At 33.7% G+C, this 11,822-nt stretch overlaps 1 non-coding gene across 1 annotated transcript; it reads right to left on the reverse strand.

Moving 5' to 3' along the window:
* Positions 1-9,612: 9,612 nt before the first annotated feature.
* On the reverse strand, positions 9,613-9,752 carry LOC113319907. Its single transcript, XR_003345879.1, has one exon. It is a non-coding gene; the product is annotated as a small nucleolar RNA snoR134 (small nucleolar RNA).
* Between the last annotated feature and the right edge of the window lie 2,070 nt (positions 9,753-11,822).

Consider the following 11,822-nt stretch of genomic DNA (forward strand, 5'->3'; position numbering starts at 1 on the left):
ACATTTAGCTTAATTTGAGAAATTTCTTTATCTCAACAAGCCAAGAGAATCTCACTATACATGTCAACCAATTACTTTAGGTTGAATAAATTACTAAAAATAGTTCTCTTGTTGTCATACTTCAACATATGCTGGTTCGTACGTATCATGAATGAAGTAGAGAAATGGAAATTTTCTGATTCATATCATCTTTTGTGAGTTCTTCCACAAAAATTGGAATACATGTGATTTTATTTGCAACTCTTTTGAAACTACTAACTCTTTAATAGTCAAGCACGTGGATTACATTCCACGAAACTATCAAATCTGGGGAGACAATATCAAGTACGTAATCATGGTGTTCAAGTACTTCTGAACCCAAAATAAATACATTGGAATTGAGTTGGTACAACCAATTGAATAAAATACACCATTCAACTATAGCCAATATCATATTCAAGAGAACAAAATATCAATAAGATCAAAATTCTTAATGATCGCCATCAACAATCATAATTTAAATTGACCATTTATATGCCGTGGACTTATCTTAAAAATAAAATAAACAAAACTAGGCATGTTCTAAAATAAAATAAATAAGACTAGCAAGTATTCAATGTATAAACCCAGGTTACAATTACATACCTCATACTTTGGTTCCAACTTCATATACACAAAACCAGAACGACTTTGATCGTGCACGGCCGAAAAAACAAATCAAGGTCGGAACAGGAAAGAATTGAACCGAACCGGGTCGAACCGGTTGGCTGGGCCGGATCGGGCCGTGAGGCTTTCTTTCTTCTCTGAATTCCAAACGGACAAACAAAAATTCAGACCAGAGATCTCCACAACTGACGCACAAACAACCTTCAGATCAAGTACATCACGGTAATTTCGAATCAAACATTGCATGCAAATATGAATATTATTATATAATAATTGCTTTGAAACTGTTTTGTGTATAATAATCATCATATATTCATATGGTAAGATAGTATATATTCGCATTACTGATTTGAACAAAATAGAAGATCATGGAGAAAAAAAAAGATCATGGTATAAAGTATAGATTTTATTTTTTTCTTTCTAATCAATCAATATGGTACAAAACAGATTCAAAAATCAAATCAATTCCTTGCAATTTGATTCTAGGGAAAAGAAAAAAAATACATATAGGAAAAAGTCAATCAAACTTAGCTTATTTGATTACAACGTTATCGTCAGCTAGCGGTATAATTGGTGCATGATAACGTGTTTTAGGAGAATTATAGGTGAAACAAAGAAAGATAAGAGGAAGGAGAAGAACAGTCTTATTACGAGATTATAGTAGTTACATTACATAGTTTCCTTTATATACAACCCTAGGAATCTAATTGGACCGCACATCCATGGGCCGTAGGCCCTGTAACAAACTTTATATTTTTGTTGCATCCTAGAAAAAAAGTTATTGATATTTGTTTTAGTTGCTTAAGAAAATCAACCATCAAGTAAAGTGTGGTGGCCCAGAGATCAAATACAACAATCAATAATAAAAAGTTTCAACAACAAGATTTAAGTTCAAGATTCTTTTCAAGAGATTGTTCAGGTTGTATACCACAATTTTCTCCGTGTCCAACTTAATTGGAATATATGACATATATATTGAAGGGACCGAGGTGATCATGTGCACATGAATAAAACATTAGATATTTAGAAAAGTGTAATCTTTTAGATTCTAATAAGTATATTTTAATATTTAGAAGGATTACATTTTTCATCTTTTCAACTCAAGTGCAAATGTAATTGTAATTCTAATATCAGAATATTCAAATTCTGATGATCAATATAACTCACCCTTATGGGATTCTTCGTGGACGTAGGTCGAGATGACCGAACCACGTAAACATTGTTTCAATTATGATTTTGGTATGTAGATTTTATATTTTGATTTTTTTAAATCATTGATTAATTTTATATTATTAGTTAGATCAATGATGTCCATGTCATTTTTGATCAATTTATAAAAATCTAACAAACTGTGCTCGATAATGTTGTAGACGTTTAGAAGCTGGATATATTTTCTATAAGGATACTGAGCCGTCGCATGTTATTTTCTCTATAGTTCAACTGATGATGTTCCTTAAACAGAACTTTTTTTATCTTTCTTGGTGTATACACATAATTCATCATTTGCCACGTGCCGAAAGAATCACACGTGGAGGACGCATAGCTCGAGACATAAAGGCGCGATGCCACGTTCTCACATCCAAGGGACATTTATCATCTACTCATGATCATCATCGAGTTGATCCGACGGTTAAGAACCTGGGAGCACTGAAGTATTGATCCACTGAGAAGTACTGAGAAAACCCAAAGATCTACTTTATCCCATCTCGAGGAGGACCTAAGATCAATGGTGGAGATTGGACTTACTGACACGGATGTGACGGGAGCCGCAGACACCTTTCTAGCGCATGCAGGAAGCACAACCACCCGCATTAAACACCCTAAACATAGGGTACGTGTCAACTAACATGTGGAGGAGAAAGAGACGACCCATCGTTACCTTGTGTGACCGCTGGGGGCATCGGTCGAGAACGAAGACACCAGCGGGATCAGCTCGAAGAACAAGAATATAAGGTTGCAACTATCTCTGATAGTGGACCCCATGTTTTACCTCTATAAATATCCCCCTTCACTGAGAGAGGGGGGGTCGACTATTTTCTAGTTAGAGTAAGAAAGCTTAGGAGAGAGAAATCGTTAGAGTAAGTATGAGTTACATTTCTTCTCTGGCTTCATTCGACACTCAAAGTCACTTGACTATCTTTGTAACCTCTGAATACATAGTGAAACCCCAACCCCCGTGGACGTAGGCCTTAGTGCTGAACCACTAAATCATAGTCTCATTTATATTCAGCACTTTACCTTCTGTTTTATTATTGTGTTTTGACTGTATGCATCGTTTCATCTATCCCTCTACGGCCAGATAATGACGAGCCCGAAGGCTCAGAATCTGATAGGCTTCGAATTTATCATGTTACACATATTTCATTCCTCCCACTGATTTTATATGAAATGCGAATATTGTATGTGAATACGTAGAAACCATCGTAATTTATATGTTCACACTTGGTAGAATAAAAAAAATTCCATCTCTTGCTTTGTTATCAATCTCATATTTTCTTTTTTTAATTTCTTTCTAAAGGGGAGAAGCCCTTTGTGGAGGTCAATATGAGAACAATCGTAGTGAATTGTATTTGATGATGACAGATCATAAATTAATTGAAATTTATTTTGGTGATCAGGAAACTTAAATTGAGTTATTTCTTTATGCTTATTTTTCATATAATTGTCCGTTTTCTATATCTACGGATTCTTAAGGCCTTAACTAATAATGAGTTTGTTTAGGGTTATTATGTATCGTATGTAGTGTCAGTAGAAAGAGATTTCTTTTAAAATTATAATTACGTATTAGGAAGCTTCTTATCAACTGGTCCGACAAAATAGAAGAAGCATGTGTGTTTTTCATGCTCCACTCCGTAACAAACGGAAGCCATAGTTTATACTCACAAAATTGGTTAAAAAGACCAAAATCAATAATTCCTAGGTGAAAAGACATCTATATTTTGATACTGTTTAAATGGGCAAAAATATAAAAATAGCCAGGATGTAAACAGTTTCATCCTACCCATTTTCAAATACTTTTTCTTATTTTTAATTTATATCAGGATGCATCCAGTTTCATCCTCGCTAGTTTCTAAATTTAAGCCAATATGAATCCAGTTTCATCTTTGCTATTTTTCTATGTCCATTTCATCCGTACTAATTTTTACTCGTCCATTAGAACCATGTTTTGAAAATATTTTGACAAATTACCCAGTTTCCGGTTTATACTATAGTTTGCCAGTATTAAATCATGTCTTTGTTGTTGAGTTATGATAGAAAGCATGTGTTGCACTTCTATTTTTTATCACTCGAGTGGCACCCCAGGTGAGCTTCTATGTTGTGCGTAGTTAGCCCTCAAGTGGCATGTTGGTGTTTTTCAGGCATGTCTTTTTCTTAATCATGTCTTTTTCATTATTTGTTTTTGTATGGGAAGATAAATTAAACTATTAATTAACAAATGTAATGCATTAAGTGAGAAGTTTCCTGCTTGGAAATAAATCCTAATTCTGCAAATAGATTATATATTTATATGTTGTTTATGTTGGTACATGTGCTAAATGTTTCGAATGGTTTCCTTAGTCAACTAGTCCACCGCATTGATGTGTTTCCTGTTGATGTTCGAACTTTGTCTCGTGGTAGTGCGGCCGAATGACACCATCTTTTGGAAAAGTTCATGGAGCTTAAACGTTAAAAGATAAAAATAAATTAGTCTATTCAATTATTATAATTTAAAAATGGGGAAAATCCTCGTAAGATAACGGGGAAGAATATAAATAATCAATTAGTTATGTGGTTCCACGGTAAATACCAAATAGAAATGAAAATCCATTTTCCTTTCCCCGAGTTGTTATCCCTCGAACCCTCTTTTCCCTTCATGCCATTGCTACCAAGAACCATCTTTTAACAGTAAGTGAGATGATACTTTCAATAGATTATCAAATATATGAATACCACAATCATGACGCATTTTGATCTAATATATTTATTTTGTCACGTCTCCAATCATATATCATTTGTCCCAAATTATAGTGTAATGGCACTGACTTCAAATCATGATCCATTGTTTCTTCGGTTGTGCCATGTCCCTAATGTTTGTAAAACAAGAAAAGGTTAAACTTTCAACTTTCAATTTTCAATTAGTTTAAGTGACTCTTTATAAAATGAAAGAGTACTCAAAGTGATCAAGGATGATGAGTTACCTGTTACCTTCTATAAATGAATGAAAGAAACAATTAGTTTAAGTGACTAAATTTCCCTTTAAGAAATAATAATATTTTCACATTTCGTTTTAGACAAAAATGATATTTTCATTCCGTTTTAGAAAAAGTGATATTTTCACTTTTTTAATTTGATTTATTTTTAAGCAAAAATAAAATTGTGAAAGTGTCTCTTTTTCTGAAACAGATGTAGTATATGCTTAAAAATATCATTAGAAAAAATGCATAACCAATTATGAAATCACCACAAAGAATGCATCCATTAATTTGGTTATGCAACTACTAAAACGATGTATATGCCTCAAAAATGACATTCCTACAAATAACGATATATAACACGATATACAATCAAGGGTGTTTCGTTTTTCTTCGGTCAACCCTCCATATCATGGCAGCGGTGTTCTAGTGATTTTAAATGTTAAAATTAGAGACCACCCTTGGAGAAATAAAAAGTTGGGCACAAAACCCAAGTTCTTTCTTCCCTCTTCAGTATTTCCTTCCCAACTTGAAACTTTCACTCACAATAAAACGAACAAAGAATACCCGTAGCACCAGAGCTATATGTTAAGTTAAATTTTTCTCAATTTTCGAACGAAGACCATTCAGATTTATCTTGTTTCTGTTTCGATGAACACCACATGAGGTGCATAAAAATTAATAAAACTTCTAATTCTCTATTTTACAGTGAAATAGCCATAAAATATACTTTTTTCTTTATAAAAATCTAGTTTCCGCCAACCGGAAATAACCTAATCGACCTATGTGTAAATTGAATAAGTACTCGTATATTTCACGATCTTCCGCATATAATTGGATGTTTTTTTATGTCATGGATTAATTATATTCTGTAACTCCATATATATTCAAGTTGTACAAAACAACTAGTGTATTTTTCTTGATACTTTGATCATAGTATAATGACCAAATCATCGATACTAGAGACAAGTAAACAAACTTTAATTCATATGTTATGTTTCCATTAAATACTGACTTAAAAAAATAAAGATATCAATGGAACAAGTCAAGTGTGTTGTTACAGACCTGAAACGGAAAAGGTTGTCAAAAGGAAAAATTAATGGAGGCTGCTGGTATTGTTGAAGAATTTCGTTTTTCTTGATCTAGTGATCGAGGAAATTCCTAAACTGTTCCTGTCTTGCTGGCCCTGCTGTCGGTCATGCAAAAATACTGATCAACTTGTACTGTTTCTTTTACTTTTTTCTTTCACTCTTCGTACATTTGAGTTACTTATACCCTTTTCAGTTGCTACTTAGGTTGTGGAGGCTTTTCTCATCCGGGTTTGTAAGAGAAAATAGAGAGGCGTAGAGGAACATGTTGAAGTCGTAGAGAAAAAAGGGCTTTATTCGCGTTGTAAGGCTGTTAAGGTCCGGGTATTGGAATGTTTAGGCTAATTTCTAAGTGTAACGATATTCTGTGTTTTTTTCGATTTCCCTGTAGATATGAGATTGAAGACGATGTTTGCATATATAGGAGGGATCCATTTACACTTTAATTCTCCACTATCTCATATTTTGGGATCCTATTTTGTGAATAAAAACCAAATGGTAATGAATTTGAAACTAAGATTTTTGGGATATATTCCTCTTGTAAAGCTCTATATGCCTACTGAAAATTAGCGCATTCCGAAATGTATAACACCATCATCTACCGTTATAAATTTCAATGGTTAAAAATATGTTTATTTGCAGCGATTCATTTTCAAAGTTGTAGATGATGATGTTATACATTTCGGAATATGCTCATTTCCGGTGAGAACGTAGATTTTTGTAAGAGGAACATATCCCTAAGATATTGGTTTCAAATTCGTAATGGTTTGATTTTTATCCACAAAACTACGTCCAATGTGTGAATAAAAGTGTGAAGAGATCCTTCCTCATATATATATATATATATATATACTAGGTATCACCCCGGTCGTAACCTTTTTCTATTTTTTGTTGTTGTTTGGTCAGCTGGTCAGTATTCTCCCAATTTTTTTAATGATTAACAAAACTGATTAAATTATAACTATCAAATATCAAGCCTATAAGTTAGTTTGCATCCGCAACCTTTGTGTTTTGTGGTTGTGTCAAATTATCCAACGCTTACACCCCATGTCGTGAGCCCTTGAGAATACCCCGGTGTTTTATTGGTCGGGTCAAATTAGCCGGGGATTACAGCCCCGGCCGTGGCCCTTTGTGGATTTCATAGGGTTTTGTTGGTAGTGTCAAATTAGTTGGGTCTGTTTCCCCTTGAGGATTCCCTAGTGTTGTATGGTTTCTTTTACACTTATGGTTTATTCTATGGTTTTAGTTTTTGTTTTTAGGGATGCCTGCGGTCCCGGTGTTTTGTTGATCATGTAATATTAGCCATGACCTATGTCACGGTCACTGGATTAGAAAATATAAGGTCAAACATAGTTTCCAATTAAAATTAGCCAGCTAAGATTAGGTTGAGATCTGAGGAATTTAGCCTATAAAGTTCGTCGGGAACTGTGCCTTGGTGGTCAGGTCAAATTAACCTGGGCTTATAGCCTTAAGGTTAGTCGTTTTGAATTATTTAAAAATCTAAGTATATTAAGAAACTTAATCACGACAAAATTAAGTTAACCCCGACCATGTTATCCGAGCGTTTTATTGATCGAGTAAAATTAGTCGGGGCCTACAGCCCCGGTCGTGGTTTCTTATTTTTTTGGAGGGAATTTGCCGGTCTATTGTTCCGGCATTTTATCAGTCGGGTCATATTATCCGGGGCCTACAGCCCCGGCCGTGCCCCTAAATCCTTTTGAAAATTAATATTTAGTTTTACCTTGGACGTTTTTTACTTAGAAAATTAAGTCAGATAAAAAAATCTAATTATATTAGAAAACTCAATAATGACAAAGTTAGATTATCCCGATCTTGCTATCCGAGATTCTGTCGAGTCCAATTAGTCGGTATTGTACCTTAAACTTTTTGGAAATTTGCGCGTCAATTACTCTGTTGTTTCGCTGCTCCGTCAAATTAGCTGGAATTAATAGCCCGATAACCCATAACGATGCCCATAGGAAATAAATTAGATTAGAAATCAATATAAGGAGTGGACTGGGGCAACTCTTTTATTCTTCACGTGAGTGCTAGGGGGAGCCACATTGGGAAAAATATGATTTAGTCCAAAAATCAATCCAAATGTACAGTTTAGTCCAGTTCGAGTCAACTAGGTACAGATTAGTCCAAAAATATGGAAAGTACACTAATAACCCTCATTATTTACTATTTAAGCCAAATATTTGCAATTTATTCCATACTGGCTCATGATGATGTCTGCAATTTTGAATAATATAAAAAATAATTAAAAATAATTTATCTTTTAAACCGTTTTTCCAAAATCGATAAACTTTATATATTTGGAAAGCATTTTTCGAGAGATACAAAAAGAGTACCCATATAATTTTCATTTTTTAAAATGACTATATAATTTTCATTTTTAAAATTTTTTAATTTACATTGGTGTGTACAATTATGTACACCGCCGCAAAGATCCAAAAAATCCAGAGTCTATGATAGCCAAACTGCCACCCTAATCTGCACAGACTGAGAAAAATACCAACCACGCCAAGCTCCAGTAAGATAACATCCAAATTTGCAGAGGTAAGTTTAGCAGATAACCTGCATCGAGGACAAATCAATGAACATAAGAAATTGCGGCTTGAAAAGAAAGTGATTATCCTTTCACAAACATCCACATAAGAAAACAAAACAAGAAAACAATCAAAATAATAATTTACTCAGTTTAAGGTCATAGACACAATCCATGTGGGCATTACTTCACAAACTTAATATGGCTTCGAAAAATCCCAGTACAGTGATTCATTGCACTTTACCAAAAACGAGATTACTAACATGCACAACAGATCAATCATACTCACACCCAGACCTACTTTTTCATGAAAAGTATATTAGTGCATCAATATATTCATCCCTGTGAAACATTCCTAAAGCCGATCATTCATAGCCACAAACAAACCTACTTTTCATTGAAAATACACTGGTGCACCTATGTGTACACCCCTGTAAAACATGCATAAAATCGATCATTCATATTCACACTCGGGCACACTTTTTCATGGGAATTATATAGGTGCACCAATGTGTACACCCCTGCAAAACATGCATAAAAACGATCATTCATAACCACACACAAGCCTACTTTTACATGGGAATTATAGAGGTGCACCAATACGTACACCGCTTCAAACCATGTATAAAGCTAATCATTCACAATCGCACACAAACCTATTTTTTCATGGGAGTTACTTCCCACAGGTGCACCAATATGTACATCATTGTAAAACAAGGGAATTGTACTTTTTCATAAGATTTTCACAGGTGCACTAATATGTACACCCCTGTAAAACATGCACAACATAAATCATTCAACAATCAACAAGTGTGCAACTATATACACATTAGCTATCTACATTGTATAATTATGTACACATTAAGAATAAATATGTTATTTCATTAAACGAAGGTTGTACTTATCAAATTAATATGTACACACCTATAAAAAACCCAACACCTTGGGAGAGTATAACTTTGAAGCAAGCTCTGTAAGTAGATTAATAAGATCATTGATAAAATCTCACTGAAATCCACTAAGATATAAAATCTATCATCATTAGCATGTTAATCATTTGTGCAGTTGATATAGAATCAAATCAAACCAGAACATGACTTCTACGAAACCTTAACTGGATAAGCAACTTCTAATACTACTCCCTGAAACAATAAGGAAATGTGGCAGTTATTTTGGCACAAATAAGATGTTGAAGAACTAAGCAAACTTGCAACACTAAATGGAAAAAATTTAGCATGAGCATTGGGGATTTTTTCGTCATCGTATATTTCAGAGAAGCCTGGGAGCAACATGCAGATAATACAAAAAAATACAAAAAAAAATGAACAAATAGATGTAGAAGGTGCGCACTCAACAACTAAGTTAATACTGAGTCCCTAAATTATTGAAAACCGGACACCAACCTATTTTTTCACGGGAATTACATAGGTGCACCAATATGTACACCCATGCGAAACATGCATAAAATTGATCTTTCATAACCACACATAAACCTATTTTTTCATAGGAATTACACGAGTGCACCAATATGTACACCCCTAAAAAACATGCATATAATCGTCTACCTAGGCACCAATGATATCCATATTGGATAAACATAACATGGAAACTCAGATGGATTTGAACCATCATCCTTCTCATATATCAATGAGACATGACAATGGTGTACAACTAGTACACATCTACCAAAACCTAGAAAATGTAACTACAAAACTTGCAATATATTTGGGATACGTACAATGGTATACAACTATGTACACATCTACAAAATCCAGAAAATCCAACATACATACCCACAAAACAGGCCATTAATGAGAAAAGACAAGGTCACCAGTTTGTACACACATATAAGTTGAATCATCTATAAAACCCCCAATAAAGCTACCCATATTGAATAACATAACATAGAAACTCATATGTATTTTAACCATCGACCTACACAAACCTTGATAAGCTTGGGCGCTCTATCCTTTTAAGCTTATGAGTCCCTAAATTTGATACATATACATATAAAACCAAATTATACCTAAAATTTCTGAAGGATAACATATCATCAACCCAGATATCATGCACAACACTACTAAGGTCAATTGTACTCCAAGTAAGTTTTAGAGTTCAATTGCGAAGGTTTTTCTTATGAAGCTCACTTGAGTGCAAAATAATTTGTCTCCACTGAATTCCATAATAGAAGTCAAACAATGAAGATACTAAACTTAAAAAATAAATAAACTTACGCTAGTGATATCCACCATTTATAAATAGATTAAGCAAAAGGTAATCATCTCTGTGTAGTATCCATGTTCAACAGTCTTCATTAGCTGCGGCCAACTGATTCATGCATCTGCTACAAAAAAAGATTGATGTCAAATATATATCAAGGTCTAATACGGTTCGGTACTATTAACAATTGATAGATGTACAACTATGTACACATTAATAATCAGGATGTGTACACCAGTGTGCACTTTAACAATTAACATGTGTACAACTTTGTACACCCAGTACATGTGTACAACTATGACCACACCTGCAAGTTTGAACATGTGTACAATTATGTGCACATTACCAATCAACATATGTACAGTTATGTGCACATTAAGAATCATGTGTACCACTGTGCGCACGTTAACAATTCAAAATCAAAATCAAAAGTGTTTAGAGTATCACGTCGTATTCCAGGATCATAATTTTAAAAACAATTTTGAATTTAAATTATGTTATCCATGTCAAATTATTGTGGTACGAACATTTAAAGCTCACTATCCAAGTAAACAGACTAAGAAAAGAAATGCAAACACTGGGTAGATACATACTTTATCCGTATTATCAAAAGCTCGTACTTTTACCCAGGATACAGCCTCATCGAGACTAGCTCCATAATCACTCATGTAAAACTCTCGAAATTTATTTATGCATACAACATAACATCACTATTCTGCATCATATTTGCATTTCAAGTGTGATGTAATTGAATTAATGTTCATTAAAGTTTGTCCAAACAATTAATCTGGAATATAATAATCCAACTAATATAATATCAACCAACAAGAAATCCTTTATCTAAGTTACATGCCCCTAAACCAAGAAGGAGATCAGTAATACCTTTGAAACCTGGAAGTTTTAGATTTCAGTATCAACATGTGTATAGTACATTTATGTACACGTTAACAATAGCAGGTTTAAATTTATGTACACGCTAATAATAGGAGATGTACAACTATGTACACATTACCGAAAAATATGAAATTTCAATAGTAGTATCGTTGATGCATCTCTAATAATTAGTAAAGTCATCTCAACCACCACAGGTAGTGGCAAAGAATATAGCTTTATTACATTCTTCAATGCAAAGACGAAAATTTTCCA

This window comes from Papaver somniferum, chromosome 10, assembly GCF_003573695.1.
Source record: "Papaver somniferum cultivar HN1 chromosome 10, ASM357369v1, whole genome shotgun sequence".
Taxonomy (NCBI): Eukaryota; Viridiplantae; Streptophyta; class Magnoliopsida; order Ranunculales; family Papaveraceae; genus Papaver; species Papaver somniferum.